The 17276-nt window shown below is 36.2% G+C and overlaps 1 protein-coding gene and 1 long non-coding RNA gene across 3 annotated transcripts in view; one reads left to right on the top strand and one right to left on the bottom strand.

The window, feature by feature from the left end:
* The window catches only part of LOC145277594 (uncharacterized), a 42452-nt gene extending 26187 nt beyond the window's left edge, over positions 1-16265 (bottom strand). The window contains exon 1 of the long non-coding RNA XR_013868165.1: positions 15986-16265. This is a non-coding gene — a long non-coding RNA (uncharacterized LOC145277594). The remainder of the gene's footprint in view (positions 1-15985) is intronic.
* LOC145277591 (uncharacterized) overlaps positions 1-17276 on the top strand; it is a 351477-nt gene that overhangs the window by 1530 nt on the left and 332671 nt on the right. The gene's annotated exons all lie outside the window — the stretch shown is intronic.

Below are 17276 nucleotides of genomic sequence, written 5' to 3' on the forward strand. Positions count from 1 at the left end.
ATACTAAAAGACGTTTATGCTTGCACATATATTGCAATACACATATAAATACGCGCGTACTACAAATGTACGCACGTGTGTCCCGCGGATATATGCGCATGTGTGCACATACGATACGCACTATCATTATGATCCAAATAGCCTTTACTCCTTAGACACAAGTATCGTGGTAAAAGTTACAGCAAAGCATGCACTCTAAAGTGTAGATGCAAGCATACATGCCATACCACAAATGTGTGGCATGAATCTATACATGCGTATTCTGAAAGTATATAAGCACACGTGTGATTATGCATTTACGCCATGTCTTATTGATTGCTAATCCTTAGCCACAATGCAACTTATGTTAGGCAGTCTGTTTCTACTAAAGGTCGAGCTGAAAGAGAGGTGGAAAGTGAACGGATTTCCCTGCTCTCAAAGCCCCCCCAACCGGAAGTTGAACACTCATAAAAATTATTAGAATTCAAATTGCAAAAAAAAAAAAAAAAAAAAAAAAATTATTCGTTTGAATGAAATAAAATTTTTTTTTAAACGGATTTTAAACTGCATTTGATTTGTTACTGAATATTGTCCGGATGATGCGGTTTTAGTCACAGACTTTTATGCATTCGTCCCGACAAGTGCTTTAGAAAAGTTTTGCATACGTGGTGCATATACTGCTAATGCTAGTACTGTTGAGAATGCACACACATATTTTCTATCTTTACATATAGTTAGTTGCTTTTCCATACATACAAGAACTATGTCATATACTAAAATATACATTAATACAATGTGCATACTATACCGCATTCATTGCACATGAACACATACACATAAAAACTATATGGCAAATATATCTGACAAACCAAGTGCAAAAGAGATACAAACAATTGAACTTAAAGGGACGGTTAGAATCTTAAAAAGATCTCTCCATTGGAATGTATGAGATAGCGGGTGAATTTCTCGCATCTGATAGGATGACCCATCCCTAGCTAGAACAAAATGATTAGAAAATTATTTTAAAAAAAGAAAAAGATATATGCGTATTTGCGTTCGGGTGACATGGAGACCAAATCCCAAATCTTGTGCAGCAATTTGGTAGCCGTTTAAGTATAACAAGTTGCCCTAATTTTATAGCTGGAGACTTTTATAAAGTCGTTATCTCTAACACCTTTTTCCTTTTCACCTATGGAGGAAATAGTTGGACAGACGTGACTTTTAAGCTTCGTAAGGCAAAATTAGTCTCGATGAACAACAGTTGAGTTTTCTGACACGGAACGCACCGTGCACCAGTACATGCATTCAGGTGCCTGTTGGAGAAAATGTGGATCTTGTCATTCGTAGTGCCTGACTTACCCATTCTGGTCGAGCAAACCAAATGAATATATGTGTGAATGCGTGTGAGTGTATGTGAAAATTAGTCTGTGCATAACTGAATCCATCTCTGTTCATGCAATCTACATACGATCAAAAGCAAGATTGTGGAACTCCACAAATCATGTATTCTGCAAAACATGACCCACTTTCTCTGCCAGGCAAGTTATGACCGTGCAGCTACACGATATGCGCTGGGTGTTAGAGACATACCGAGCGGTGGGTGTCATTCTTTAAGATTTCTGTCTTTTATAAAATTTACCCTTAGTAGGATTTAAGAGTTTGTCTAGCTTGTCATCTTCTATATATATAAAAGCCAAACGTCTGTGTGTATGTATGTATGTATGTATGTTTGTTTGTTTGTAACGCTAAAACTTTTGAAAGACGGAACCAAACTTGACAAATTTGGTATCATATCGAAGCCCAATCACCCGGATGACAAATATCGAAATTTCACGTCAAACAGACCACTAGAAGTTGGTCAACTGATCAGTTATCTTCGAGGGGGGCCCCAAAAAAACCTGTCATTATCTATATATATAAAAGACAAATGTTTGTTTGTAACGCTAAAACTTGAGATGAAAGATTCCTCTCCCCTAAGAATAAAACATATTTTCAATATCTGCTTTTGTTTTTTCATTGTTTATACGGTCCCGAGCAACGCCGGGTAGCCCTGCTAGTCTATATATATAAAAGCCAAACGTCTGTGTGTATGTATGTTTGTTTGTAACGCTAAAACTTTTGAAAGACGGAACCAAACTTGACAAATTTGGTATCATATCGAAGCCCCATCACCCGGATGACAAATATCGAAATTTCACGTCAAACGGACCACTAGAAGTTGGTCAACTGATCAGTTATCTTCGAGGGGGGCCCCCAAAAAAACCTGTCCTTATCTATATATATAAAAGACAAATGTTTGTTTGTAACGCTAAAACTTGAGATGAAAGATTCCTCTCCCCTAAGAATAAAACATATGTTCAATATCTGCTTTTGTTTTTTCATTGTTTATACGGTCCCGAGCAACGCCGGGTAGCCCTGCTAGTCTATTATATAAATCTCACCTGTCTGTTTAAATGTATGTATGTATGTATGTATGTATGTCTGCCTAAAACTTTCGAAAGAGGCGACAGATTTTCACGATATCAGTATCGTTTTGAAGCCCGACCCTTCCGACGATAAATATAAAAAAATTGAACAAAGACATTAATTCCTTCACCCGCAACTGGGCACTTTTCTACAGGGATGGGTCGATCCTCCCTTTTCGATTGACTAGCCTTAATTTAAACCTTCGCCACTTCCGGTTTTGAGATGGACGCGAATGCAAAGATGTCACTTTTTTTCACGCTCTTTTTCCTCCTTCGCTGTACGGGTTCGAGCCTGTCTGCCTATTACCACTTTTTTTTGCTCAAGACACACCTCCAAACACCCGGGCAACGCCGGGCACCCATGCTAGTTTAAGATAAACCAGAGAAGCGAAACAAGTTTATACTTGAGATGGTTCTAGTATTTTGATTTACGCACGGATAATTTTGGGAAATCCATGCAATCTGGTTTCCCTTTGGAATTTCTTTTATTCAACTCAGGTATACTCTCTACAGTTCTAGGCGTTACCTTCACGCGTTTTGTTAAGTGTATTGCTAATCTCGTTAGGCGCACCTGCTGACGAATGCCGGTGGGGTTGCTCAGATATTTTTATGTGCTAACATGCATTTCTTTTTGTGTACCGGCTTCCGACCTTGTGTCACATATTCCTGCGGTGGAAGGGAGGTAAATGCTGTGCATTCATGGATATTGATATCTTGCAAAGACTTGATAGGTTGCAAAGCAATAAAATAAAATAAATAAACTAATTCAATCTTATGGGATTTCTATGGCAAAAAGTCCTTAGAACCGACGACACGCTTTTGATGGGTGTCCCGTCCGAGGAGAAATGAGTCAGAAACAAATGAGCGAAAGTTAACAAAAAAATAAACGCGGATAAAATCGATTGAATGTCCAACTGATTTCATGCTATTATCGATGACTAAAGGATGATTAATTGTGTGTCTGTGTGTGGGCACATATACGCATATGTATATGGAGTTGCACGTACGCTCATACAGATGGTACATGTGTGTACGTACTCGCATATATACATATGAACACGTGCGTGTCAACAGTTGTATATACATATGTCATATGTGCGGTCATGTATGTGTGTGTGTATTCATATACATATATGAACACACACATATACATATGTGATGAGAATAATGGAAATAGTATTCGGACGAAATAGAGAAATAAAAAAAGAACAAACCAAGTTATGTGTTCATCAACGTTTCGTCTGTATTTCAAGATTTCCTCTGGATGAATGAAATTAAGAAAACAAAACACCAGTACAAATATTTGAAAATATATGTTTGATGTAATGAAATGTATGACCTTGTTCCATTTCATAAACATAAAAGTTGTTGGAAATTAAAACACACACACACACACACACACACACACACACACACACACACACACACACACACACACACACACACACACATGCATATATATAGAGAGGGATAGAAAAGAACAAACCAAGTTATATGTTCATTAATGTTTCGTTTTTATTGTGAGACTTCCTCTAGATGAACGTAATTAAGAAAACAAAACACCAGTACAAATATTTGAAAATATATGTTTGATGTAATGAAATGTATGACCCTGTTACATTTCAGAAACAGAAAAAGTCGTTAAAAAATTCAAAATAAGCGGGGGGGGGGCATAACGTTGTGAAAGAGATTCAGATTTTTTATAACGTCATATAGCCGTTAACATATTTAAAAAGATATGATGCAATTCATATTCTTTTTGGAACAAATATGTCGGTTATAATTCTAATTCGGAAGTGTAACTGAAATGAAAATATATTTGTTTTCTTAATTTCATATTTGTTTTCTTAATTTCATTCATTTAGAGGAAGTCTCGAAATAAAGACGAAACGTTGATGACCACATAACTTGATTTGTTCCTTTTTTTATTTCTCTACTTATACATATGCATATATATAGGCGTGCGTATGCAGATATGCATACATATGTAAATGCGCGTACGCAATATATATGTGTTCATACATACACGTATAGATGCACGTATTATTACGTACGTACGTACCCGCCTCTCTCTCTCTCTGTGTGTGTGTGTGTGTGTGTGTGTGTGTGTGTGTGTGTGTGTGTGTGTGTGTGTGTGTAAAAACGATCACCCTGACCACTTCTTCCGAGTGTTGGAGATGCTGCGCGGTAGAGACCCCTGAAGCAATGTGCTGTGAGTTAGTGAAATCTGACAGAGCTTATCTATCTCCCCCATCTCTCTCAAGACCATGCACAACGAAGAGTTCGGAAGAGTTTCATCATTATCCATTATCATTTACAAAACTCGTGGCATATGGTGCTTAGGCATTTGCCAAAATGGAAAGATACAGCCAATAACTGACTAATTAGAATTCAAGCCTTCGGCAACACTCTTACACATGCACATACATATATGCATTAAATGTGTGTAACTACACGAATATATATGTGATATGTGTATGTATGTACAAATGTGTGTGTACGTACGCACATACATATATGCGCATGTACGCGTATATATACGTGTGTATATTTGTATACGGATATATGTGTATGTGTGTGTGCCTGCGTTCGCGCGCGTGCCTCCGTGTGTGTGTGTGTGTGTGTGTGTGTGTGTGTGTGTGTGTGTGTGTGCGTGTGTGTGTGTGTGTGTGTGTCGGAACATAGAAATTTCCAGATTGGTGTCTGAAGGCGCGCTAAAATCACAGGAAATTTTTCCCCCTTCAGCCTCTTTAAAGACAGGCACGCAGACGACGGGAACATGGCGATTGTCTCGGGTCGAAAGATTCGAACGCCGCCCTAAAGCAGCTTTGACTCCATTAACAAGAAACAGCAGGCCTGGTTGTGCAATAGGCTTAAACATGATATTTTAATTCATGTAGATTCCGTATTCGTTATTAAAGAGAAAACCCCCTATGGATTAGTTAATTGTGCCCAATATATACAGTAATGATTTCAAAAGTTTTAAAATATGACTCCCGTACCATTAGCTGGGATCGAAAAAGGATATTCTTCGCTTGTTACTATCTATCGCTCCAGCCCTTGTCGTTATAATCTGAGGTTAAGAATTAAGCTATATATGTCGATTCCAATAATATACACTTGTTCTTCTATTTGTGTCAGTCGCAGAGAGTGAGATTGATTTTCGTACACAGACTTTCATTCACTTAAAAGTTTCACGCACAGGCATTGCTTGAAAACTTATCCATCAAGCAAGCTAGAACACACGTTTGTAGCCATCAAACGCTGTATGAGTCTATGCACGGCAGCATAGATATGTGTGCGTTAAATTACACATATAAGTATCTGAATTTGTCGTATAGCACGTGTCCAATTGCAAATGTGAGCGTGGAATGGAATGGAATGGAAACGGCACTAACGCTATGCGGATTCAACCGACTTCTTCCAAAGGAGGAAGTTCCATGTAAGTATGAAATTCATATCCCATCAGGGGAGATGACGTCATCAGGTTTTTGCAACTCTAGCAGGGAGGTGTCGCCGTCCTCCTACATACAGAGCCTGGTGTTCCCTACTTGGTCACCCATTTAGTACTGACCAGGCTCAACGTTGCTTAACTTTGGTGATCTAACGAGAACCAGTATGTCAACGTGATTATAATATGTGCGTGTGTATATATGACAGTACGTGCACATGTTCACATGCACATATATATACACACACATATATGTATGGGAATGGCTTGTATGAGTGTATACGTGTGTGTGTGTGTGTGTGTGTGTTAATGTGTGCGCGAGAGTAAACCGATGTATGGAGTGAGTGTGTGTATATGCATATATGAGTGTGTATATACTTCTGTATCTTAGTGTATGCGTGATTATATATGTAAGTGTGTGCGGATATATGCATGTGTGTGAATTCCTTAGGTAAACGCGCGCCGGTGTGTACGTGTGTTTGTCTCGTAGTTGTCAGAACAGATTGGCTTTGTCGGTCTATTTTACGGCATATCAACTCTTTGTGGAATAGTTAATGCTGAAATCTAATATATATTGTAAGCTACTGATTACTTGAATACAAGTTGCTATTTTTATTTATAGCTGAACTACACCTCTGTGGAATACAATACCATAGGTCTACTTCCTAGCTGACTAGAACATGGCCGTTTTCAAGTCCTATGTTAACAAATTCTTGTTGAGTTGCCTTTTTAAATAATCAAATTTTACCCAGGTTTAACCATCGTTTCCAACCATTACGGTATTGTCTCACTGTTCATTAACCCTTATCCTCGAGTGGCATTTAGGCTTAAGCGACTATTCATTAGTATGCAAAAAAGTGTGAATAATACACACAGATTAATGGAAATAACGACTTTATTACTCTTATTCTCCTATACACGCTACACTCACGTTGACAAACTGGTTCCCGATGGATCACCGAAGTTAAGCAATGTTGAACCTGGTCAGTACTAAATGAGTGACCATTTGGGATTTCCAAGTGCTGTATATGATCTCCGCTTATCTTGGCATTGTTTCCCGTTGTCCTGGACTTCTCCTTGCCACTGGACTCAAACAGTGCCGATTCAGGAGAGGTGTGGTTGGAGATTGCGCAACCTTTGCCTCACAATTACACGCGCTACTGTCCTTACATGGTGTATCCTTTGTCTTTCGAGACTGAATGGAGGCATCAGTATTCAGCTAAAACAAGGCGTACTCACACTTGGACGTAATGGTTATTATTTTGGACTATATCTACAAAGACACTATGCAGAGAGTTGATCAGCGAGATGTTTGTTCACATTACATTTAAATTTCTGCATGTCAGTACATCAGGAAAGTAAGAAACCAGGAAGAAATTCCACAGTCTAGTATTTCGAGCAAGATACCTATACAGTGAAGGGGTAGGATTCTTCTGCTTCTGGCATTAGTCGATGGTATTTACGTCGAGGGGCTTTCAATTAAAACTCGAAAATTTTCGAAGAATTATTTTTGCTTGTTTGCTTCGAGTTGTTATTCGTTTTAATATTACAATAATTCTTGTAAATTCTGTTTCTTTGTTGATGACCAACCGAGAATATTACTAGAGAGAGCAAAGCAATGCCGCCACCGGTGGCTTGGTAGAGAAAATGAATATAGTGTTTTCTACTATATCCACAAATGTCGACAATAAAAGTTGATTATTTAAAAACAAACAAACAAAATGAACAAATATGCGTTCATTCAATCTTCGCTTTTAGTAATAAAAATTATATGTGACAGATCAACGGAGGATGAACAGAGTGGCCAATCGACGGACAATGTTTCTTATCAAGATGCTTGGACACATTTTAAGTAGAGTAGAAAGTAGACCCTGGGTTTACTTTCGGCAGCCTCGTAACTCTATCTTCCCCTTCTTTTGTTCTTTAGTCCTCACATTCCAGGATGTTTCTGACAAAGAGGGAAGAATTGCTGCTTTCTAGATCAGAATTTATTCCATACATATCGTTGTCAAGTTTTTGATCTTGAAGTAATATTTTTTTAGCTCCTTACATTAAGTGGATTCATGCATTGTCTGGAGAGATTTTATATATATATATATATATATATATATATATATATATATATATATATATATATATATATATATAAACTAAACCCGGAGAAATAAAAACGAAGATAAGTTATTTATATTAACTGCTCCGATATTTTGAACAAAGCATACAATATCTTCTGCTCTCAGTTTTGAGTTTAGTTCTACACTGCAAGAGTCTTCAAACTTTTGTTAATAACTATATGTATAGTTGTGGAAGACAACACCATCAAAGTGCCCGATTATAAAGAAAAATTCAACATAAGAACCTGATATTTATTTGAGTAAGTTACAGAAGATAAAAAACATTGACGTTTGCACACACACACACACACACACACACACACACACACACACACACACACACACATATATATAATTGTATTTTGTACTAAGATTAATGTTCGAACACGTGTTCGAATTTTACTTCTTCGAACTGTAACATTTCTTTATTGGGAGTAAATTGCTCCCAGACTGTACTCAGATATATAATGTACCCGACGAAGTCTTGAAAATATATCGTCTGAAATAACGTGATATAAGTAAAAAAAAAAATAACTGTATTAAAATGATTTCAAAACTTTTTTGCTTATTACTTCTTTTACCTTAAAATTTGTTACATTTTGCGTGAGGCGGAAAAAGAACGAATTTGACGATACCATAATCGCTGCCAACACACACACACACACACACACACACACACACACACACACACACACACACACATACATACATACATATATATATCAACATTTTAGGACTCATAGAAAAAGTCGATTTCAGGAGTCCATATTCAAGTTTTTACGACTCCGATAGCACTAGAGCGTCCATTGCCCATATATGGTAATTCTTAACATGGGAATTTCCTTATTCAGCCGGGCGACCGAAGCGAAGTGGACGGGGTGGTCTTTCCGGAACGGGGCAAGATTAAAAAAAAATAATTTCTTTCCCTTTTCTTTCGGAGACTAATAACGAGCCTAACCAACATTATAGTTGGTATATTTTTCGTTTTATATCCTATCTTAAGTAGAAGAAGAAACGAAAAAAACTTGGCAGATATTTCAAATACGCTATCCTCAATCGAAAAGAATCTCCTAACTTCGCACTTGCGTACTTACAATTGTATTTGAGGCGGTTCCTAAGACGAACCATTGTTATTTTTATTAGATGGAATTTGGACAGCTCTACTTATTCTTTGTTGTTTTTTGTTCATAACGTTTCGGCCGATGTACTCTCCGCCCCTCTTTAAGTGTTTTTTCGTCATATTCTTTGGAGAAATTTGAAATTTCCTTTCTCAAAGGTCTTCTGTCATATGGTTTTTTTTGGGGGGGGGATTTCGGAAAATTGGAAGAAGGCCGGGAATACAACGGCTGAAACGCTGTGAAGACAACGCACACAACCAAGATAAAGATAAACATTCAAAACATGTAAAAAACAAATATTTTTACGTTTCTGAATTTTTGAGATGAGGATTGATTATTCGTATGCCTCTTCGAACTACTGTTCTCACCTTGAGTATTATTCCCACAACATTTTGGTTGATTCTTCATTCTTCAGGTGTATCTTGTAGAACTCGAGATACTTCCTGTCGAACTCGAGAATCTGCACAAAATTTTGAACGAGACTCTTCATTAAATCCACGGGGGTAGTATGCTCGTGTTCCGTCAGCCATTACTGAGTAGAAGTCCTAAGTAATTTTCAGTTGTATTCTGAGTTTCAACCATACTTAGAATTAAACCTTCAACCTCCAGAAGAGTGTACATTTTACAACTGAATTTTACCAAATACTCTATCCACTACGTCACGGGTCGAAGATTACCTCGGACAAAACGTTGTTAAAATAACAAAATGAGAACAGTAGTCCAAAGAATAAATATTTTTAATTGTGCATTTATAATTTTTTTTTTTTTTTTTTTACATGGGGTTCACCACTTATCAAGGCCCAATGACCACTCGGTGATAAGGGTTATTGTGTGTACAGTAATCAAAGGGATAGTGTAGCAATAGTATTGGAGAATTGGTAAGGTGTCATTACTTAGGGGGGAGGCGGTTCATCAGGAATTTGTTTGTGTTGGACTTGAAGACATCCAGATTGAAGTCGGGAGGGAAACAGGTAAGCGGAACAGCGTTCCACAGGCGTGCAGTTCTAAGAAAGAAGCTTTGTTCATGGAATCTACGTTTTGATTTAAGCACAGATAAGGAGTGGGGAAAACTATTGACGGTGGTTTCAGCTAGTCGGGTGTTTTTTGAAAAAGATTGGCGAGGGGGGACCAGAGAATGGAGCTCAGACGAGCACTTGCCATGGAAATAACGATAGAACAATGACAGGCTCGCTACGTCTCTTCTGTGGGAAAGAGGTTGCAGGGTAGAGAAAAGGGCATCCCCCACCAAGCTACGAAGTCTATTTTGTACTCTGTCAAGGCAGGATATTCTCATTAACTACCTACGTACTTACATACTAACGTTGCGATGTAAACTGGTGATAAATGAAGCAATTACGTGTTTTTTTTTTTTTTATAGGAATCGAACTGAAAACCTGTCAACTTGAAATGTTGAAGCTAATACAACTAACGAAATGCTTTAAATAAGTATAGATGCCTTTTTGTATGGACACTTTTATTGATAGTACACACACGACACTCTAGTCCCCTTCAAAGCAATCTCCCTCGGCCACAATGCATTTGTTGTACCGCCCCAACAACTTCCCGAAGGCTTCATGGAAATCCTCTTGTGTGAGCATCTCAATGACCCTCATCACAGACTCTTTCATCCCCTCAATTGTCTTATAATGACAGCCTCAAAAGTTTTCCTTGAGAATGACCAAAAGTAACAAGGGCCAAGGTTTGGCTATAGGGAGGGTGGGGAACTGTCTTGATGCCCATCGTGATTTGTGACAAGGGTGAAGTTATCCTTGGGATAAATTTTGCGCAGATCTTTTGCATCTTCAGTTCCTCGCAAATAATTGTGCACAGTTCCCACACTGACATCAAACTGTGCACTCATTGTCTTTATAAACATACGACAGTCCTTATCCATGAAATTCTGTATTTGGCCAATCGTTTCTGGTGTTCTGACTTTCTTTACTCCTCCCACACCATCCCTATTTTCCTTGAATCTCTTACGACACTCCAAAACAAAAATTCATGCAAGATGGTCCAAAAGCAGTTTGAAGAATTCCATACGTTTCTGTGGTATTTTTTCAAGTTTAAAACAGATTGGAGTTTTTAAATTCACCAGCTGTGATAATCAGACTTGAGTAGGGTGTATTCCAATTCCTGCTGTAGCTGTTCATTTGAACCTGAAAGCATAAAAATTGGCCAGTCATCTCATAAGATGTGTTGCAATAACATACTGAATTTTCAAGTGTTTACGACAAGTTTAAATGTTTGTACAAAAAAAAAAAAAAAAAAGTCTGGAAACTTATTGAAGGTACCTTGTACATTGAAAACCGAACTTTTAAGTAAACATTTATAAAGGTTTTCAAAGAATTTTGTCTGAATTCTTGGGACGAGTGAATTACCATTATTTATTATGATTTGGCAAGCGCTACTATTGGCGACATAGTTTTTTTTTTTAATTACAGTTAGAAAATTTAAGCAAGAAAAATATGTGGTTCATCTATTTATTTTTTACTGATGCGTTAAAAATATTTAAAATCTAATTTATAAAACGCCCTATATCTGTGTTTCCATATTTTCAAACTCTATCACTTCCGAAACTAAAAGTCGCAGAGTATCACTAGGGGCCTCAAATGACTGGATTTTTTTTTATGAATCGTTCTTTTATAGGTCTTTAGCCGGTTAAAATAGTTTTAAGGGACCAAAAGGGGGTAAAAATTGAATAAAAAAAATTGTTGCACATTTTGTACATTCATCGTAGTTCATTTTTAATCAGTTCATATGCGTGTCACGTGAGCACAGTGATAACGTCACCAGCCTTGAATGCTACAGTTTTGCTTTCCATTTCGATTCTAACTGATGGCACCCAAATACTTTTTTTTTTTTTTTTGAAATCCCGACTCTATAATAATATATGCGAAATCTGGGCAAATTGAAATATCGTATTCTAGCGTATTTTACGACCGGGCAAAGCCCCCCCCCTACCCCGCTAGTATAAGAAATTGGAACGGTCGTAAATATTGGTTTTGAGTAAAGTTATCAGTAGCAGACATTTTATTTTCAAGAAGTAAGATACCAGACCGAGGACCGGATATTACTTTAATTGAATTCATTAACTAAAAGAAAAGGTTTCTTTAATACGACTGGGTGCATTTCCAGTCCGGTTTCATACCTTACTACATAGAAAAGTACAATGTGCATCACTGATTATTTTTCTGTTACGTAATTTTTTTTAGATGAGGATTGATAATTTGGATTATTCGGACTACTATTCTCATGTTAGTTGTTATTTTCACAACGTTTCAGCCGAGGGAACCTCCGAACTAGTATCATGACTCATTAGCGAGCCTTTTTAATCGTTATGCCAAAATGGGAGCGGTGACCAAGTATTATGATATCTTTATTATGCTGAAAAATCAACGGGTATTCAATTCTATCATGCAAGTGAGTGATAACGAATCCCACCAACCCTGCTTAAAAAAGATATTTCAACGATGCTAGTCATACCACAACGTTACTGGTATAATTGTTACGTCGTTACAATAGTTAACATAACCCAACGTTACTTTATGTATCTGGCAGTGTTCTTATATAAGTTTTGTATCAAAATCTTTTCGATAAGTATCGATAATCGATAATCAAAATAATCGATGAAAAAAGAACAAAGTTAACACCTTACACAGTCTAACATAACAAGTGCATTTGAGAAGTTTATTACCACACAAGCAGAAAGGCTCGACATATAAAATCAACAGCAAATTGTTTTATACGATAGGGGCATGTTCGAAATGAATGAATCTGTTTAAAGCACAATTGCATCGTGATATTTGACTTTTTCATTTTAAACTGAAATTCAAGCCATTATCACCGCGCAAGCAGTAAGGCCAGGTATATAAAATCAACAGTAGGTTTTTTGATATGACAGGCACGCGTTCGAAATGAATGTTTCTATCTAAAGCACAACTGAACTATGATACTTGACTTTTGTATTTTAAATTTTAATTCAAACCATTATATACAAACATAATTTTATAAAATCAACAGTAGTGTAATGTATACTACAATGTATTGCGAACTAAATCACTGTGGGGAGGCACGTGAAGCTTCTTCCCAGTGTACTGCGATGTGCCTCAACTAGAGTAGGCAATCAATCGATTTGATTGAAAAATAAGCGATTTCATCGATTTCGATGACAGGTAAAAAGTATTGGAAATGTGAAACATTCGTTGATCCTTATTCAATCCCGGATAACGTCGGGTCTCCCTAATAGTGTTATATATTTATGTGAATTAAATATAATATATTTGTTTTATTTCATAAAAGTTAGCGGTTAAAAAAACGTGCATGTTTTAACCTCCAGACAAAACTATGTTAAATAGTGAGAATAAACGAGTAAGAAAAAATTCTCCTGCCGGAAGTAACAAAACAAGTGCCTGCTTGTCATAACTGTATTTTCATAATACAGTGCGGTCGTTAGAAAAGCTGGAAGGTTGTCAAACGGTAATTTTTTTTTTTTTTATAAAAGCGGGAAATTCGTTTTTTTTTGTTTTTTTTTCCTTTGGGCAGGGGACATTTTTACCGGCGAGTAGTAATTGCTTCAAGACTTTCTTGTTTTAAAGTTGCAACATTATCAAACTGCTGCTTTCTAGTCACCTATTTTTTTTTTTTAATAAATGATTTTACCAAGAACTCTTCGTAAGTTTTGGTTTCGGTTTCGATCATAGCTGAAGGCACTTCAATAATCTATTTTTTTTTTATAAATAATTTTATCAAAAATTCGTCATAAGTTTTGGTTTCGGTTTCGATTATAGTTGATGGCACTCTCTCTCTCTCTCTCTCTCTATATATATATATATATATATATTGATGTATATATATTCATAAGTTTTGGTTTCGGTTTCGATTCAAGCTGATGTACCCAAGTCATAGATATAATTTTTTATTTTTGAAATCGCAACTTTATAGGATATAAGAATCAATAGAACATTAACTCTTTAATAATATATTCAAAATCTTCAAGAATTAAAATATATTTAAGCGTACTTTACGACCGGGATATGCCGGGCGTCCCTTCTAGCTTAGATAAATACTTTTGCTGTTTTAACAAAAGTGCTACAATAATATCAAAGCGTCTCCATTTATACTGAACATCTACAGAATGCCAACATCAATATATTACATATGAATGAGTCCCCTGTGGAGTTTCCACAGGTCCCGCTAGTAATGCTAAATACGAAATCTGCATGTATTAAAATATATTTAAGATTATTTTAGACCGGGCAATGCTGGGCGGCCTGCTAGTTTAGAATAAATATATCCAGGAATACAATACACGTGTTAAAAGTATTTGAAAATCATCGATCGCTAACTATTGCTTTTGGAAGCGTTTTCTGGTATCTTACTAACTGAAAATAAAATATTTGCTACTGATAGCGTTACTCAAAACCAATACTTACGAAAGCTTAACTTTCTTATAATGGGGGGGGGGAGGACTTTACCCAGTCGTAAAATAAGTTGAATATGATATTTTAATTTGTCCAGATTTCGCAAGTACTATTATCGAGTCGTGATTTCAAAAGTAAAAAAAAAAAAAAAGTATTTGAGTACCATCAGCTACAATCGAAACCGAAAGCAAAACTGCAGCATTCAAAGCTGGTGACGTTACCACTGTACCAACGTGACACGGATTTGAACTGATTAAAAATAAACTGAAATGAATGTACAAAATGTATAACGATTTTTTCAATTTTAACCCCCTTTTCACCTAACAATTTAACAATCAAAATATACCGTAAAAATTTAATTTTGATTTGAAAATGCTATCTAACAATAGCACTGTCTATTCTGCATAAATACCAAACAGAAATATGTAAGTATTTAAAGCGAGCTGTTAAAGAATAACCAGAAATCATAAACAGCATCTTTAGCAAGAATCCATCTGTACTGTGAAACATCTCCGCTTCCCGGTGACATGCAACCGTTTGTCCCTTCCTAAAAAAAAAGACGCTTCCAAAAGCAATAGTTTGTGACGACAATTTTCATATACTTTTAACACATGGATTATATTCCTGGATATATTTATTCTGAACTAGTATGCCGCCCAGCAATGCCCGGTCGTAAAATACTCTTAAATATTATATTTTAATATATGCAGATTTCGTATTTATTATTATTATTATTATTGTCAATTTTTTTTATTGATTATTATATTGTACCCAATATATTGTTGTGCCGTCTGGTCGTAAAATACGCTTAAATATGATATTTTAATTCATGCAGATTTATATCTATTTCTTAGAAGGATGAAAGCAATAGCATTTAGGTAAACTCTTTCCCGTAAAAAAAAAAAAACAACATATTTGAACACGTTCAACTATTTATACGTAAGAACAATACCAAAAAACAAAAACAAAAAACAAACAAAATCAACAACAATCTAATAAAGTGACAACAATTATATACGATATACGTCTTTAACCGGTTTCGAATCTCGCTAGGTCTTGCCACGCTATAGAGCTGCAGACGGCGAAATATGTGTACATGGGATATTACACACACACACACACACACACACACATATATACATATATATATATATAAGTAGTAATGTGTCAGGCAACATTTTACTAATGAACAGGATACTAATGTAGAATACGGACCGTGCCGAATTAATAACCTTATTATTTAGAAATCTATTTTTAACTCGAGGAGGAGTTTTTTTTTTTTTTTTTAAACTATTTTGTAGCTTAACAATTAAATAAATAATAAAAAAAAAAATACACCGTAAATATTTAACTTGAAAATCCAATCTAAAAAATAGCACGGTCTGTATTCTGCATTAATACCAAACAGAAAGCTGGTCAAAATATGTGAAAGAATCACCAGAAATCATAAACTGCATCTGTAGCAAAAATCCATTCATAGCAGTTGTGAGACATCTCTACTTGCCGGTGACATGTCACTGTTTGTTCCTTCCAAAAACAAGACGCTTCCCAAAAGCAACAGTTAGCGACCGATCATTTTCATATACTTTTAACACGTGTACCGGGAAAGAGTTATTCTAAACTAGTAGTCTGCCTAGCGTTGCCCGGTCGTAAAATACGCTTAAATATGATATTTTAATTTATGTACATTTCGTTTTATTTTTATTTTCGTTTTTATTATTATTGAGCCAATTCCTTATTGAGTATTATATTGTACCTAATAGTGCCTCTACCTCCACCGTGGTTCGATCGTATAATCCGCTAAAATATAATATTTTAATTTATGCAGATTTTGTATTTATTATTATAGAAACAATACCTTATTATTATAGTGTACCCAATATATACTAGTGATTTCTATTCATAAGAGTACATTTCATTTTTGAGAAATTCATTTTGAAAACATCAAAATTTGTTACAAACAGTGACGTCATATATTTCTCAATTACTTTAAAGTTGATTTTTTAATTCAGTCTTTTTTTTTACTTGGAAGTCACCGTTTATCAAGGCCCGAAGACTACTCGAGGATAAGGGTTAATTAATGTAAGGTGGTAGTAATAATCGTTAATGGTGTAAATTGGGTAGAATTTAATTATTTATGGGGACGGCTCACAAAGAACTTGTTCACATTGGATTTAAAGGCTACCATGTTGTATTCAACTGGGAAGCAGGCCAGCGGAACAATGTTTCACAGGTGGCAGTTCTGAGAAAGAAACTTTGTTCATGGAATCTGTATTTAGATTTAGACACAGTTAGAAAGTTGGGGGAATCGCATATAGTGATTGTAGCTAGTCGGGTGTTTTTTGTGAAAGTTTGGCAAGAGGGGATCATAAATCGGAGCTCAGTCAAGCGCTTGCCATGAAAATAACGATAAAGCAGAGACATGCTCGCAAGGCCTCTTCTGTGAGAAAGAAGTTGCAGGGAAGAGAAAAGGGCATCATCTGTTAGGTTTCGAAGCCGGTTTTGAACTTTATTAAGGCTGGATAGGATGCGCCGAGCAGCTCCTGCCCGGATGTGGCAAGAGCACTTCATTTTAGGGCGTACCTGGCTCTTATACAGATAGAGGATTGCATCGACAGTGAGATACCTACTGGGGCGGTAGAGTGATCCGATCATTTTTACAGCGATCTTGGCAACAGATTGAATGTATGTGTTCCATTTCAACTATAGAGAGAAGGTCAGTCGCAAAA

This window comes from Euprymna scolopes, chromosome 6, assembly GCF_053919585.1.
Source record: "Euprymna scolopes isolate OS-2025 chromosome 6, ASM5391958v1, whole genome shotgun sequence".
Classification (NCBI taxonomy): domain Eukaryota; kingdom Metazoa; phylum Mollusca; class Cephalopoda; order Sepiida; family Sepiolidae; genus Euprymna; species Euprymna scolopes.